Raw genomic sequence first — 17,465 nt, 5'->3', positions numbered from 1 at the left:
TCCCACCACCTCGTCTCTTGGCCCTTATTTCTCCTGCCTTCAAAGGAATTAACTGGGGAGAAAGCGAACATGGAGACACTAGCCTTCAGCAACCCAGAGCTTGGTTGTGGGAAGCAACGAGCTCCAGAAACTAAGAGCAGAGAAAAAGCAGAGGTCCCTAAGGGCTAAGCGGTGTACGCCCTGTGGATCTGTCAGGAAGTCCTCTCTGAGGGGCAGGAGACTTCCAGCACAGCGAAGCGACGTGGTCTAAAGCAGAAGGCAGCTACCGTTCCTGGAGGGTTTCCTACGCAGCCGTGGCCGCGCCAAGTGGTAGTCCTCATTATTTCATCGAGGACCGTACTTCAAATCTTTATACCACTTCACACCTCATAGCAGTCTTCAAAGACTTTCTTTGATCCTTAGGATAACCTTACGAAGTATGTTTTATGCCCACATTTTAGGGGAGCAGTAGGAATGTTCACTGGCTTCGAGTCACGCAGCTGTGTCAAGGACAGAGCTGGAACCAATACCAAGATCCGCTAACCTCAGATGAGGTCCTGTTCACTCTACCAGCACCGTCGCTTATCTTGGCTCTTTCTGAAAGACCTTATATCCTTTCTGAAAGAGGTTCTATTCTTTAAGTCCTTCTGGTCTCATCCTGGACATCACTTCCACCAGGAAGGCTTCCTGAAAGAGCTTTGGAGATGTTCCCCGTGACCCCCCAACACCACCCTATGCAGTCTCTTCATTGGCCATGTGTTCAAACAGCCTGTCTCGCCCACCACACAGCAGCCTCTGGACAGAAGAGCTGCTTCGGGATCCTCACTGCCCAGTACATTTCTTGGCCTAAGTGTCTGAACTGTATCAGACAATATTGAAATGGATAACGAACACATTAGAAACTGGATGGCTAAATGTACTGACCACAAGCATCCATTGCTCTCCTGCACTAAGAAACGTTCAGGTTCTCAGGATGGCCGTTTTTGCCTCTATTCTACTCTCCCTGCTTCAGAAACATTGTTTCCCTTTTGCAATCCATTTAGGATGTTAGCAGTCACATTTCTGAGCCGTCAGTGTGCTGGACAACGGCAGCAATCCTTTCTTATACACGGTTTCCAAACTGGGGTGGATTAGAGCAGCTGGAACCACAGAATTACCTGCAAAGAGCATCTCTGAGCACGCGCATCACGTAGGGGTGGAGAACAAGGATTTGGAGTCAGACTGTCTGGGTTCTAATTTTACCTCCACCACTCGCTGGATGTTCTAACCTCTCTGCATCGCTTCCTGGGTTTGTAAAATGGGGCAGCGATAGAATCTAGAGGAAGAGCTCATTATTCCCATGTTTCCAGCTGGAGCTTAGCAAGGTTAAGTGAACGTTATCAAAGATCTGCATGCCAGATACTGTGCGATAGTGATTAAGGCATCAGGCCCCTCGTCTTCACGTTAAGAGAAAAGCAGGGAGTCCAAAAGTTAAGTAGTTCCAAAAAGGAGAAATCTTACGATGGGAGAAATATGGGGTGTTAACACAGTGGGGTGGGCAGTTCTAACCAAACGCAGGGGTCAGGGAAGAGCTACCAGGAGGAGTTTAAGCCTAGTAAGAGATGGATGGAAGGTCAGGGAAGAGTCTGGAAAAGGAAAATCAAAAGTACATTCCAGGCAAAGGAAGCTGCATTTGCAAAGGTACGGAGGAGAAAATTTGAGGAATTCTAAGTTTTATAGAGCTAGGGTGTACGTTCACGGGGCAGGACAGGCCAGCAAAGCCAACAGTGGAGGCAGTCACAGGACCTTGAGCGGACTAAGGAGGATGCAACCTAGAGACAATGGAGGGCATTTACGGGTCTTTAAAGCAAGGACAGGAGTTATTTGGAATACAGGAAGTTCACTGCTGGCAGAGGAGGAAACAGATTGGAGGCCAAGACTCACAGGACCTAGACGAGAAGCCACCATGGGGCTACGACAGAGGACAGTAGCCTGAGCCAGCGGGGAAGCAGGGTCGATGGAGAAATGGACAGACTTGCGATCATGGGAACCGGGACTGATGTTTCCCGGTTCTAGGTTACATATGGGGGCGATGAAGTCAAAAAGGGCCTGGGGAGTCCTGGCTTAGGCAGCTGGACAGAACGTGGTGCCCTCAACCAATACAGGTAGGCCTGGAAGAGGAGGTTGGGCGGGAAGCCAACAGAGTTCGATTTTAGGCTTTTAAGGTTGATGTGTCTGTGAGGTATTCAAGTGGAAAAAATCTAGAAAGCATCTGGATCCATGGATCTGGGGCTCAGGAGTGTGCAGAGTCAGTTGGAGGGACCCTAAGTTCATAGATGGGAACTTTCACAGGGAGGACACTCAGCTAGGGTTGAGTGCCAAGGAGCAGAGGAGATAGGTGACCGGTGCAGGGATGGGGGGGGTTGTGATGGTAAGATGAGCCATCGGGAGAGCAACCAATGGGGAGGAGAGGGAGCAGGGGAGAGTCAGGAACCTCAGATTTCACTGAGGTTCGCCCTGGGATGCAGCAGCTGTTGTGCAGAAGGGGAAAATGTTCCCTCGGACCCTCCCCATCATTCACGCCGTGCAGAAGCCCGGTGAGGATGGCTGGCTCAGTGCAGAGACGGGAACCCCCGCTCCCTGCCAGCCTCCTCCCCCACCCACTGCCATCCACAGAGCATGCGCCCTCCAAAGTCGGGGGGCGGACCAGAGAGAGTGGGAAGAACAGCGGGGGCTCCAGGCTAAGCTGCAGCCAGGAAGGAAGACTGCGGCAGGCAGCAGACGCCGTCCTCCCCGTGCTTCCGTGGCCGCCGTCACAGCCCCGAAACAACGTTCTAAACTAGCCCATCCCTGTGGGGACACAGACTATGAAGAGTGCAAAAGAAGGGATAATACTCCCCTAACCCTCCAGGGGACATGGGAAGCCTCTGCCCGACCTGGGCCCAGTTGCCTTTGGAAGAGTCTTGCCAGAAGGCCGCCAACACTTCAAGAAACAGGTGTAGGACTGTCTCGCTATCCCAGACCCAAAACCCGATCTGAAGGGAAAACATAGCTCAAAGATGTTCACCAGTATTTGGTGCTCATCCAGGGACCCTAGATGCAGCCTTACTCCCCTTCCCCCCAGTCAGAACCACAGCCTTGTCTTCAGTCTTTTCCCCTAGTCTAACAAAGAACCACACCAGGGGCTGTGGGATCCCCCATTCTTCCATTGTGAGTCACAGAATCCGACACGTATGGGGCAATGCTTCACTAAGGGCTTCCTGACCTCTCACTTCCTCATTGGAGGTCTTCTTGGACAGCAAAGTCCACGAGCTGTCCCACCCAAAGGTGAGCTTTATAAAGGAATCCGTTGGCAGGGCACATTCTAAGGCCTGAAATTCCACATGCTGCCCCAAACATTGTGGAGCCTTTCAGAGCCCCCAAGGCCTAACCATGAATTGCCCCCATGCTGTGAGAAAGGCTCCTTGCCCAGAACGTCTCTCTCGTAGCTGGACTAATTACATCCCACTTGGTCCTCAACCTGAACGGTCTCACCTAGCCGCCGGCTTGCAAAAGTTTTCAAACAAGCCAATTATTTTCCCATGGAAACCAAGGGTCACTTCACCCGGTCACTGCAAAGCAAGCCTGCCTCCTACAGCCCCTCTGGTTCACCCTGTGCTCTAGTCCCTGTGTGGCCGGTGGTGTCCCCCCCCAGGGCTGTGTGGGGCTGGCCGACCACTGCCAATCTCATCTAACATCAGACGTCCTGGGTTTGGCCACCTCACGCCATCTACAGTGGGGGGTCCCCCTCTCACCACCAGAGTAAATAGGTGATCAGACACCGGGCAGATGGCAGGACAAAAACAAACATACATAGGAGTTTATCAAATGGACCCCACTGAGTGGGCTAGGCTGGGGGTACCTTGTAGGTCCCCACCTGACGGCAGCCTGCCAAGGGGCTCCAGCAGCAGGAGTGCCCTTCTGGAGGAAGGTCTCCAAGGGAGGGGACCCGCCTCCCCATGTCCGGGTTTTATAGGGCCTTCCAAAGAATTCATGCATATACCAGAGCTGACATTTAGAGGTCTATCACACCCCAAAATCCATCGGCAGCAGCTAAAGAGACCACAAGAACATTTACGGGGGACTGCCAACAAGGCTGTCAACCGCGTTTACAGCCACTGGTCCGTCTCTCCCCTTCCCCCCTCAACGCCTTGAAGAGCAGAGCCTTGAAGCAGCAGAGAAATTTGAGCCAGACTGGCAATTCCCCAACCATGATTTCCAAGGTTGCTGAAGAGGAGGAGGAAGATAGGGAAACACGCCATGCCTTTCTAGCCCTGTCCCCAGCACCAACAGCGGGAGCCAGAGGCCAATCAAAAGAGCTGACCACAGACCCTACTGATCTTCGGATCTTCCAAACCCCAAGTCCGCCCATGGACAGGGCCAGCAGAGTTAGGAGAGGGGATCTCAACTTTTAGTAATTGAAAGAGGAGGAAACATTATAGACTCGGTCCAAAACAGCATGAAAAGACAGGAAATAGAAGTTCTACAGAGCCTGGTTGGAAACAAGTTGGGGGGTGACGGTTTATCCCCCTCCACCTGTGTTCAAAGTGATCAATAAACTGATTACACACAAATAGGATTTTGTAGAATTGGTCAGCTCTCAATGGAATCCAGCTAGTAACAAGATTCTGTTCAACCTTCAGAAGGGAGAACTTTGGACACATTTTCAAAATTGTATTATTCAGGTAGGCAGGGGACCCTACCTGCCATTACAGGAGCTCAGGAAGCCTATGTTGAAGGAGAACAAACATGTGGATGAGGTTGGCCTCGGCTGCAAAGAACAGGGGCAAGCTCTAAACGAGGCCAGGCTCTCAACTGGCCGCAGACAACGCTTTGCTCGCGGAGGGGAGAATCCCTTGCTGTCACTCAGGCAAGACAGACCTCCCTGACCGGGTCTGTAAGGAAAAGGAGGCAGAGCAGAGCTACTACATTTCTGATTCTTTAGACGTGCTCCTGTTCAGGCACCTGTATGACCAGGAGAAGGAACCACTGAAACCAGGCTTTCCAGGCCCTTCATGGCGCCTCTCCCCCATTCCCGACCTCACACTACCCCCTCAAGACACCTTGGAACACCTGGGAACATTCGCAGACACACTCGCAAGCTCCACGCCGAGAGCCAATGGGTGAAGAATGAAGCCTCCACGGAGGTTCGGGTCTGATGTCATCACTGGACCTGCCCCACCCCAGATCCAAGTGTTTCCCCCAACCCTTCCCAGGGTACTACTTCCCACCCTCGGGCTCCCCATGAGGCTGCTCCCACACAGGCTGACGACTTAACAAGGGTGTAGCTTGGGAGCCTCCCATATGCTTAACCTCCGTAACAGGAGACAAACGACTTCCAGGTTAATCTGTAGGCGTCACAGGACAGTCCTCACGTAGCTGGAGCAGCAAGTTTTCGACAGGAGGCCTCAGACCAGGGACAGTATGAACTTTAGTTCATTCCAAACACCTTTGTGACAAGCCTTCATCCGGAGACCTGTGCTGTCACTGGTTGATGGGCTGGTTTGCCTGCCTTGATCCTAGATCTAGAATCCTACCTTCCCAAGCCTTCTTCCCATGGAGAAGAGAAACCGTACGGAGAAGAAAAAACAAGATGAACAAATACAACAGTACAAAATTTGTATATACACATTTGAACATTTGTCCTTTATATTTTGTAATAGGATTGACCTATGAAGAATGAAAACATTTTTTAATTAAGGGCTTGGGCTCTATTCTAATAGGTTATTGGAGTCCTTCCCAATGGAATAAAAAGAGCTGGAAATGGGGGAGGCGGGAAAGGAATGGGGGAAAGTGGAGAGGTCCAACGACTGGGGTCCAGAATAAAAGGGACCCAAGAGAAGAACCACCACACAGGACGAGACGGCCAGGCTGGCCTAGAGAAGGCGCACAGAGGGGGCAGGGCATTGCTGGAGCACCGAGCCACCCCCAGACACCCTACGAGTCACCTGCTTCACCACCGCAAGAATGAAAAATGCACGTGGCCCACACAGAGCATTCGTGTCAAGTGACCTTCCAGTCTTCAAACTTCGATCCACCTGCACCTGCGGACCAGGGACAAGATCCAGTCCCTGGTTTTTAACGGTGGCAGAGCATTCTATAGTCATTCAGTCTGTCCCCTGGTAACAGACGGTGAGTTTGGCATTAACCTGTATGACTAACAATGCTTGGTGAATAAACAATGTGCAAGCCCCGTAGCTGTGCAAGGATAAGGCAACGTGGCTAAATCTAAGCATACGGCTTGGTGGAAAAAAGCTATTTAGTTCCATAAACCTGGAAATTAAATATACAGAACCAACGAAAGGTCTCAGAGTACATGCCAAAAAGATCTACATTAAAGACATTAGCATGATTGTGGGAAGGTATAAGATTTAAATTATCCCCACTGTAACAGGAAGTTAATAGATTTCTTAAATTTGATAAATCAAGAAATAGTATAGGAATAGAAAAGTAAATACAAGAAGACATCGCTAAATGAATTGCTTCTGGGAATCAGGACTTAGGAGGAGGGAAAGATAAAGCAGGAAACTTTTTCCATTAAAAATCAAGCAGGACTAAAAAGCTTATAAACTATGGGCATGTATTACCTTAATAAAATTTGAAAATTAAAATCAAAACCAAAAAAATAGCCTTAAGGGTAAAGATACAGAAGATAACGTATTAGGATTTTGAATTTCAAGACAAAGGGAACTTTTTAAAGGTTTAAATGTATATAAAATTCTATTTCCCTCTAGGAAAATTACATTACCAGTAACAAATGAGACTGCTCTTTTCCTCATAGCCTCACTAATATTAGCAATTAACTTTTTAAAACGTCTTCGTGGTAGGTTTTTAAAGTCGGAGTGCCTGTTCCTTCAAAATGGGTATTTAGACATTACCCCCCCCCCACACACACACACACACGACCGGCTCAGCCACATAACGGAGTGCTGGTAGAAAATGAAAATGCAGGGCCCCTTGTTCAAAAGCTATCAGAATTCCAAGGCAACACCAGAACCGCTTTAAGCCAAGCTCAGGAGCTCCCGCACCCAGGACCGCGTAACCGCCCAGGGCACACACCCGTGAAGCCAACCCCACACGCACGTTTCTGTTCTGTTATTGAATTCTGGACGTGAAGAACCTGGGAACGCTCCCTTGTAAGAACGTCAGGTGTCCTTAAGCAGCAGCTATACTTTGGAAACTGTCCATTGCCCACCTGTAAGGACCAGGTTAGCAGCGAGAGGGCACCTGCTGATGACGGAACCACGTTTAGCTGACTCGAGGGAAAACAAAACAGCTGCAGAGCACTTTTTGGTCTTAATTCATTACTGACATGAGATGAAGGAACCAGATTATTTCCTGAGAGACAAGAACATGCATAATTCCACAGGCAGGCGGCCCTGACCGAAGTTTAGCACACAGCTTTGGTGTAAAGGAGGATACTAGCTGGCAAGGGCAAGACAGGGCCCTAGTTCAAATGCCTGGAACAGACAAATCTGGTCACTGGAACAGAAAGGGAGATCAGGGAAAAGAATTCATTAAAGAACGGATTGACCCTCATTTCCTGAGGTTTTTGGATACGAAGCCCTGCCCCAAGGGCCTCACAATCCAGTAGGTCAAACAAGTGCACGGATGTTAGCAGTGTCGCAATAGGGTCCTGTCTAGGACAGCAGGGGAATGCGGTAAAAGCCTAGCAGGAAGATAGGGTGGGGAGAGAAGGCAGAGTTTCCCAAAGGAAGAAGTAAGGGGGCTGGGGGGAGTACAATACAACGTGAAACAAGGGGAAGCTCAGTACGGCAGATGGGGTTTCAGGCGGGGTAAGGACAACCAAGTCACAGCTTCCATGGAAAAGCTTACCCAGTTGGGGTCTCATACAGGCAGCCAGCCTGGGGGGAGCTGAACGAGGAGGAAGACAGGCAAACAAATCCTGCTTAGCTTCTCGCCTAGCGTCCCCGGCTTCCCTGGGAGCCCATCCCTCAGGCCAACACTCTAGATGGGAAGACAGTAAGACTTGAACTGTTGATGCATCTGAATGAGGGAGGGAGGGAGGGCTGAGCACTAACCCAGAGACAGACACCCCCACGTGAGCACACCCCCCCCCACCCCGGCACTCCAAACTGGGCTGTAGCCTCGACCCCAGGCTGCGTCAGAAGCTGGAGCTCTGGTACTTGGAACAGCAGGCGCCCCTCACCAAATAAAAACACACACTTGGCCTATGCTTCCCCTGAAAGCTGTGGCTGCCGTGCCAGCAAGCTGCGGGGCTTTTCCTTCCAATTGTGCATTTTGTTCTTTATGTCCGATTACTTAATCCATTACTGGCACCCTAAAATCTAGTTGTTTCCAAAGACCTCGGGAGAAATAGCCACAGGTTCCTTCTACTGCGGCCATTTACGCAGAAATCTGATTTACAGAGGATTTTCTTAGATCACCTATTCCAATTTGTTTCTTTAGGAAACAAGATGCCCTCCAGGCACTGAGTTTGGGTATGAATATCTCCGACTGTGGGCTCCCTCCCCCCCCAACCCCGTTCTGTAAATGTACTCACCATGCACGCACCACTTGCTGTCCTAATTCTGACAAGGATTTCCATGGTCTTTCATTCCTATTGAGTTTTCTGCCTTGTGGGGTTTTAAGTTTGCACCACCACACCGTCCTTGATTTCTGAGAGTCTCCCATGTAGAAAGTTCCCTGATGGCATCCTTGCACAGAACTACCTCTAGACCTCAGAGAAAGAAGAGTCCAACGTTCCGACTGTGGCTTCCGACCGTGGCGCAGATTAGGAGGCCGGCAGGACTGGGTAACGGGGGCCATGAGTCTGAGAGCCCTAAACACACACAGTCCCCTCCCAGCTCTCCCAACCCAGACGACAGGGAAGATGGCGAGAGCGGCCTTTTACTGTCCCACGACATGTGAGACGTGACAGGATGGGCTATTCTTCCGGAAGCTGGCCCTCCCACCCTGGAGGGTGCACCACGATGGGCGTTCTCGTGGACGGAAACATGTGCACGTAAGCTCTGCCCCGGGAAACAAAGGGACACACGGAAGGCAGCAAAGGACGAAGCTGTAGCCCCGTTCCAATGCCCGAGAGGAGCACCCCAGTCACCCCACACGGCCCACGCCCCCTGCTCTTCCAGAGAGCCCTAGCAAGACCCCTCTCGCACCCACACCCCCGCAGGAGACTTGCCTGGGGGAACTAGGGCGATACGAAGCAGCCTCACAGGCAGAGCTGGGCTAGGAGGGGCATGAAGAGGAGACCGTGACGGCCACAGGAACAGAGGGGAGTCGCCAGGAGGTCACCGCCTCAAAGGATCTTTCAGACCCAGCAACTCGATCCTGTTATTCTCCAAAGAAGGAGCCTGGCCTGGAACGGTCGGAGTCCAGAAGCCTGCGGTCAGCAGCAAGCTGCATCCCGGCTCCCGGATGCTCGGGCCAGTCTGCCCTCAGGCTGCCCAGGCTGCGTATCAACGGCGGGCGAGAGAACTGAACGCAGCCAGGCAGCCCCAGCAGGGATGGCGAGTCCAGGGTAAAGACTGCGTAGCAGAATCGAAGTAGATACAATGGAAAGGAACAACCCCAAGCAAGGATAATGAAGGATAGAAGCGAAAAGTAACTACACATTTTCCAAACTCAGGAAGTTCTGTCTCAGCCACATAGTGTGAATTTCTGGGTCAAGATGTTGAACCCAGAATCAGTGACCCATCTCTCTGGGGTTTTCTTCATATGGAAGCTCAGTAACAAACCTTACTTTATCTTAACTCTGAGCGATAGCAACTCCAACAGACCTTTCTTGGTCATTGACTAGAAATTAAATAATGGGTTAGCTGCTGGGGATCTGCGATCAAGACACTAAGCCTGTCCTCAGGGTGTTCATAGCTTAGTATTGTGTTTTAAAAAGTATTTTCACAGATAAAAGGCACTGTAAAGTCATAATTACTGCAGTTATGCTTAGGAAAAGTGAAATGATACTCTCAAGAAAATGTTAGAAATACAAGCTTCTCTTGGGGGACAGGAGAGTTGCAGGTAGAAACAGATGGAGAATTTGGTTTCTGAAATATTCAAGCTGTAAGGGACGAGGAGGTCCACAGCTGCTAATACAGAGTAGACACTCAGCAAGTATTCTGAGGTGAATGAATAAAATTATCAAAGTGTTAAGGGAAATATCCATGATGAATCAGGATAGAAAACAAAAGTATAGATTCTGAAGTCACAATGAGAACATTTAATACTCTTTAAATATCAGGACTGTCCTAAACTAATCTTCACCTTGTTCTCACCTGACATGTAAGGAACCTGAAACAGGGAGAGGATAAGACTGTGCCCCCAAATAATGAATCATGGAACACTACAGCAAAAACTAAGGATATACCGTATGGTGACTAACATTGAAAAAAAAAAAAAAAAAGACTGTGCCCCCATCACTCAGGACAGACTCAAGACTTGAAACCTAGCAGTTGGTCTCCAAAGTTCAACAAACTGCATACCATGCAGTGTTATGCTTTCCTAACACAGAAACAGTAAGTGTCTAAGATCAGAGGACGTTCTAGTGAGAATGAAGAAAAATGGTCAGGCGGCCATGCAGATTCAGGACTGTGAGGTGCGAATAGGGCCAGAACTTGGAAAAGCTACAAGGTGAGATAGCAGAGGGGTAGAGAGTAGAATGGTTTACCTGCCAGACTAACTAGGAAAGCAGAATCCACTCCGCATATGGAAGACCTAAGGAATGAAGTCAATATAGGAATTCCAACAGGATACAATGCAACAAACCAGGAATTGACATGAGAAATCTGCTATCACCCTTACACTGGAATGACTAAGAAAGCAGTGTCTTGGCTTGGATTCACTGCCTCCCACAGAAACTCAGAGCCTGAGACTAAAGCTTAAGGGCAAATACAGCAGACTCAAACAATGAAAGTTTTAAGGCCAGACACCCACCCCATACAATCAAAAATCTAAGTACAATTTCTGGCTCCCTAAAAATTTAATTAGTAATAGCCTGTTGACCAAAAGCCTTACCAATAACAGTTAACACATACTTTGTATGTTTTGTGTTATATACTGTTCTCCTTCCAAAGGATAGAATGTTCATGAGAAAAACCCATTTACAGTACTATATTTTTAAAAATCCACATTGTTCAAGCATTAACTAGAATTTAGGAGGGGACTCCAAGAAGCTAGAGGTGTTGAAATGGGGGAGGGGCAGAGAATGAAACCTAAGATGCATTGTTGAGGTCACTGCTGTGGGCAATGGAAGCCCAATCCCACCCCAGGGTCTTCTGAGGAACATGTAGGACACTCAGATTTTTCCACCTAAGGATTGACTGGAAGAGGTATTTGTTCATCGGTTTCTACCTCTCATTGACAGAGCATCACCTTCAGGAGACTGAGTTCCTACATTTCCTAGCTGTACGTGCTTGTCAAGCAGGCTTTTGGAAACCTCTACAAGTGTCATGGAAACCCCAGGACAGAAGGTGAAAGATGTCATAGCGCTTGAGGAGAGTTGAAACCATCCAGAGCTGTCCAGTTCAGCTGTGCTGAAATCAGGGAGGCTGAAAGGATGGCAGTTAGGGCACTAGTGGGGCCTAATACTGCAAGAGTTCTCAGAACCCAGGGGTTGGCACCAACCAGTACAAGCTGGAATTAGAGTGGGAACCATGGAGGGGGTGTAGCTGCTGCTGGAGAGGCTAACCACAGCTGGGGGTGGGGGGGAGGAAGAGAGATCCCTGCTTCTCCCTTCCTTCTGTCCTCCAACCTCCCATTGGCCAAAGCCAGCTGACACAGCAGTCTGGCAACGACTGCAGCAGATAGGTTCTCGCCTTCTCACTCTAATAGTGTCTTTTGATATAAAGACATCACGTTAATGTAGTCCAATTGATCAGTCCTTCCCTTAATGGTTAATGCTTTGGGTATCCTACCTAAGGAACCCAGGTCATAAAGATGTTCTTACGTGATCTTTTAGAAACTTTAATCATTTTATCCTAAATGTTTACACATATAACCTGCTTCAGTTTTCTCTTGGAGTAAGGTGTGAGGCTGGGATCAGGTTTTAATTTTTTCCATTTCCATATTCAGTTAATCCGGAATTGTTAGGGGAAAAATCTTTACCACTATTTTTCAATGCCATATTGTCATAAATCAAGTGTCCAAGTGCGAGTCTATTTCTGGCCTACCATTTCATCAGTCTGTGTTCCAAAACCACAAGGTCTTAACTACTTTCACGTTATCTTGAAATCCAGTCAAGTAACCCTCCAACTTTTTTCTTTAAAATGTTCTTAGCTATTCCTGGTCTTTTGCGTTTCCATGTAAATTTTACAGTTTTCAATTGACACAAATTATTGGAAATTTTATTGGTATTTCACTGAGCCTGTTAATTTGGGAAGAGGTGATTAAAGATTTATCCAATATATGTAAAGAACTCTAAGAAAATGTCGGAGGAGTGCCTGGGAAGCTGCCTTCAGCTCAGGTCATGATCCCAGGGTCCTGGAATCGAGCCCCCAAATCAGGTTCCCTTCTCAGTGGGGAGTCTGCTTCTCCTCCTCCGTCAGCCCCTCCCCCACCTCATGGCTCTCAAATTTTTAAAAAAGCCTTAAAAAAAAAAAAAAAAAAAAAAAAAAAGAATCCAAAAGAAAAATGCACAGAGGCTTAAGTGGACACTTCACAAAAGAGACTATCCAAATTGCAAACAAACAAGTGAAAATGTTTCCACCTTATTAGCGATCAGGGAAATCAGACTGAAAACCACGCCTTCATCTTTCGGGCTGCTTATAACAAAAATACCACAGACCGCGTGGCTTCTAGATTTCTCACAGTTCTAGAGACTGGACATCCAAGACGGAGGTGCCAGCATGGTCAGGCAAAGGTCCTCTTCCAGATCACAGACTCACATGGTGGAAGGGGCGGAGGAGCTCTCTGGGGTCTCTTTGTAAGAGCAGTAATCCCACTCATGAGGGCTCTGCCCCCAAGAGCTTAGCACCTCCCCAAGGCCCCACTTCCCTACCATCACCTTGGAGGTTAAGTTCTTAACAGGTGAATGTCGGGGGTACACAGAAATTCAATCTATGGCGCACAGTAGCACGAGACACTTGCCGACGACGCCCAGTGACGGTAAGGTGGGACACCTACGATAGTCGGGTACTGCTGATGAAAGGGTAAGACAGTAGATAACCGCCAACGCTAAACATACACCCTAGGACCTAGCAACTTTATTTTTGGCATATGCCCAAAATACATGTTTTCACCAAGAGATACATAATGTTCAAGAAAACAATACTCCTAATAACCAAGTGATAGAAACTGTCCACATGCCCGTTAGTACCAGGGATAAGTGGTGCTCCCATTGACACAGGAAAATAAACTAGTATATGGAACAATGAGGAAGAATCCCACACACAAGGTTGAGGAAAAGGAGCCAGACACAACGCACACTGCTTTGTCACTAGGTCATTTCACGTAAAGCTCAGAAACCGGCATCACCAACATCTGGTGTTAGAGGCTGGGACAGTGAAGACTTTCAGAGAGAAGAGCGTTGTCACCAGGAGGAAGCACAGGAAACGCTCCTGGGATCCTAGGGAATATTCGCTCTTGATCTAAGTGGCAATTACACAAGTGTGTTTAGGATAATGCACGTACACTTATCACCTATGCACAGAATATGTGCATGCTTCCATTTTAAGACCTTCATGTACGTAAAGCATTATAGTTATGGACACATGTTAGGGACTTAATATTAGCCACAACGAATAAAATGATGAAAGCTGGACAAGAGGCATTTGTAGTATTTCAGAACATCTGTTAATTCCCTTATTAATACCCTGGAGCCAAGGCTGCAGTAGAGACAACGTGTAGTGGGAGGGATCCAGGGTAAAGTGTGTTCTAGCAAGCATGCCATTTGGAACAGCAGGGGAAGTGCCCATTCCCGTTGCCTGTGTCCCCGAGGCTACAGTGGCCCTTCTGTCACTTCCTCATTGGACATACAGGAGAAATCGTGCCTTGGATGCTTAATACCAAATCCTCTGGGACACCCATGCCCTTAGCAAGTAGGCCTCTTCCTCTTCCCCACTTCACGTCAATTAACATTTACCGCCCTACGCATAATCAAGACCCATCTAATTATAAACATTCAAAAGGAGTCCTGCTCCCACAAAGAGGCCTCTTTCTGACAAAGAGGATTTCCACACAATCTAATCTGCTGTGCGTTAAGCTTTGCCCCTCCTAGCTCTAATTCCAGAATTCCTGAAATCGCACTGTCGCCTGATCCAACCTCTGGGGCTGTCTGCAGTCATCCTGCAGGCGTGGGGGGGGGGGCACTTCCTGTTGCAGAGCTCTTCCCTCGCAGCTGGGCCACCGTCCAGATGGCCTCCACCCCCAGGTTTGCCGCCCTGGTTACATGTCCTCCCTGAAGTGGAGAGACTTTACAGGCCGGCTGGTACACCTGCTTCACTCCACCACACAGTCCTTGCTCTGGGCCCACCAGAGCCACAGCGCTCCCTGAAAGTCTCCCGCCAAGCAGCAGGCCCCACGCTCCCTGGGCAGTACTTCCCCAGCTTAATAGCCTCACCCCACCCCACCCTCCACCAAATGGTAGAGTTCTCCCTCATTCAGTGCTGCGTCTCTAGCTCTGCGCCTGGGCCAGGAACCAAGTCGTATTGGCTTTTGAATAAATACCCTGTAGCGGGACGGCAGAAGCCTCCGGCATGTCGTCACTGCACGGTTTCACCCCACTAGACGTGGGACGGACACTGAGCTGAGCTAGGAGGAGGACGGGACCAGAAAGAGGGTGCTAACCCAGCACCCCGGATCACCAGGGCGGAAGTAGAACAGTCAAGTCAACACTGGGGGGTGGGAGCAAGCCTGTGTCCACGCCACTAGGTCAAGACTAGTCACGCCCAAAGCAAGAATGATGAGCGCAGGGGCGGAGGGAAGAGCTCCTAGGACTTGGCAACGTATCACGTGAATTAGGGCTTACCATGGGAACAGAAGAACTGAAAGCCTAGGGCACAAGCCCTAGGGGGCAACATCAGGCTACAGTTGTGTGGTATAGACTACGCACCCCACCGAACGGGACAATCCCAGCACAGCACCAGTGGAGGACGACCAGGAAGCTACTGGGCGGAGTGGCAGAACCCGATACCCTTCGTGTCCTGAAATCTGGTCTCCTCGCCCACCATCGTCCTGAAATCACAGTCCCGAAATCTGGCTAAACAAACTCGACAGCCGTACAGAGCGTAGCAATTAGCTCTCCTACAGCAACGAGCCCGTGCCTCCCCCCACAGCTTGCCAACACACAGCGTTTCCAAACTTTCTCATCTTTGTCCATCTGACTGATGAAAATTAGCATCTCAGTGAAGCTTTAATTTGCATTTTTCTAATTATAAAGGAGGGCGCTCATCTTTTCATGAGCTTAGGAGCTGCTCCTAGGTCCTTTCCTCGGAGCTATTTATCGCTGGCTTTGCTGGGTTTTCTAGCAGGCTATTGGTCTGTTCCCACACAACCTGCAAAGGCCACTTAGTGTCCTGCCACCAAGGACTGACTTCAGTACTTCTGATGTGTCTTTTGACTTCGCTTTTGTCAAAGAACCTTTAATAGTTGAATTTTTATAACTGCTATGTTTGTGGCATGCTTAGCTAGGCCTTCTCCTAACCAGAATTATTAAAGACTCCCTTGGGGACGCCTGGGTAGCGCAGTCGTTAAGCGTCTGCCTTCGGCTCAGGGCGTGATCCCGGCGTTCCGGGATCGAGTCCCACATCGGGCTCCTCCGCTGGGAGCCTGCTTCTTCCTCTCCCACTCCCCTGCTGTGTTCCCTCTCTCGATGGCTGTCTGTCACATAAATAAAATCTTTAAAAAAAAAAAAAAAAAAAAAAAAAAAAGACTCCCTTGATTTTTCTGGTCATTTATGGCTGGGGGGGTGGGTACTGAAAACGTTAATTCATTTGGTCTAGGATGTTAGGTATGCACAATGTGTTTTTTGGGGGGTTTTGTTTTGGGATGGCTAAATGCCATGGACTGAATAGGTAGATACCCTTCTGCTCATGGTTTGGGAAGGCCTTTAGGAGAGCTTACCTCACCATAGGCATCTGGGTCCATATTTAGACCTTCTAATCAATGGCCTATTTATGTGGTAGTATGGAACTGTTTTACCTTGTATAATTTTATGTTCAAGAGTAGGAGTTTCCCTAGCTATTCTTGTTCTGATCACTCCACATGAGCTTCAGGGTCAGCTTGCCTTAAGAGAAAAAACTCCTGCTGGGGACTTAGACGGACACCACATTCACAGCTTAACTTGTAGAACCCCTATCCAAGAGAGCATTACATCCTCCCCCACTTGCTCACATCTCCCTTTGTCCTGCAAGAGATGGTTTCCTTCAACTAGATCTTACCTATTTCTCTAGATTCTCACAAGCTTCCTTGTTGCTAGGCTAGGTGCTCCCCCATCATACCTACCTGGTTATAATCGATATGAATGCTATTGTGCTCTTTACAGGTTTTATTATAGGCAGCCACGTTTCTAAATTCTTATTTGAATAATTCTATGGGATTTTCTAGAGGATCAAGTTCATATTCTCTCACACGTTGGCTAGAGTCATGTTCAGAAGGTCATGATAGCAGACATACTCTAGACAGGCCTTTGCTACTACTATCTTAATATAAATGAAGGTCGCGCTTTCTGAACCACTTGTAAATGCCTGGAATAAACCCCACATAGTCACATTTTAAAATCATAATCTATGAAGACCAAGTTGTTGGCTAGTTTAGGGTGTCTGCACCAGTGTTTGTAAATGAAATTGATCTACAGATTTTATCATGTTCAGTCCTCATTATACTTACCAATTCTATGATTAGGTCAAAGAATTTTGGAAGCTTTCCTTCTTTTATGCGCTCTAGCAGCGCTCTGTCCAACACAGTGGCCAACAGCAACATGTGGCTACTTAGTTAAGATTAAACTAAATTAAAATAGCGTCCCTGGAAGCAGCTGCCCTCAATGCCATGGCCACACTGGGCAGCGCCGTCAGACCATTGCCATCACAGACAGCAGTGCTCCAGAGAAACCGAACAGGCAAGCCAATCGTTTGTCTTCTCGTGATAGGCTTTCAAGGAGTAATTCCTGAAGAAAGGTTTTGGGAACTAGGGTCAGATTTTCTACTTTTTCTGGAACTGCTTGTGACCATTTATACATTCATAGAAAGTCATGTGATTCAATGAAGTATGGAAGAGTTTGAGGAAATAACTTCAGATTAAGAGAACTCTAACCACCACCTCTTCTGAGGACAAAACACCTGCTTGTCCAGGCAGATGAGGGGGTGGCCAACGATAGCGCTGTGTTACTCCAACACTACCCTGAAGGTATCTCCTAGATGTGACAGAGGTCTACAATCCTGTATAACCTGAATGAACAGGATTCAATCACCCAAAAGGCCACAAAAGCAGAAAAGAGGCGTCCGAGAAGAAACTCCACTCTCATCGCAGTTGGGGCTCATCCAGTGTCCCAGCCCGCC

The sequence above is a fragment of the Ursus arctos genome, unplaced genomic scaffold (assembly GCF_023065955.2).
Source record: "Ursus arctos isolate Adak ecotype North America unplaced genomic scaffold, UrsArc2.0 scaffold_2, whole genome shotgun sequence".
Classification (NCBI taxonomy): Eukaryota; Metazoa; Chordata; class Mammalia; order Carnivora; family Ursidae; genus Ursus; species Ursus arctos.
Note: the sequence above shows the minus strand (reverse complement) of the source record.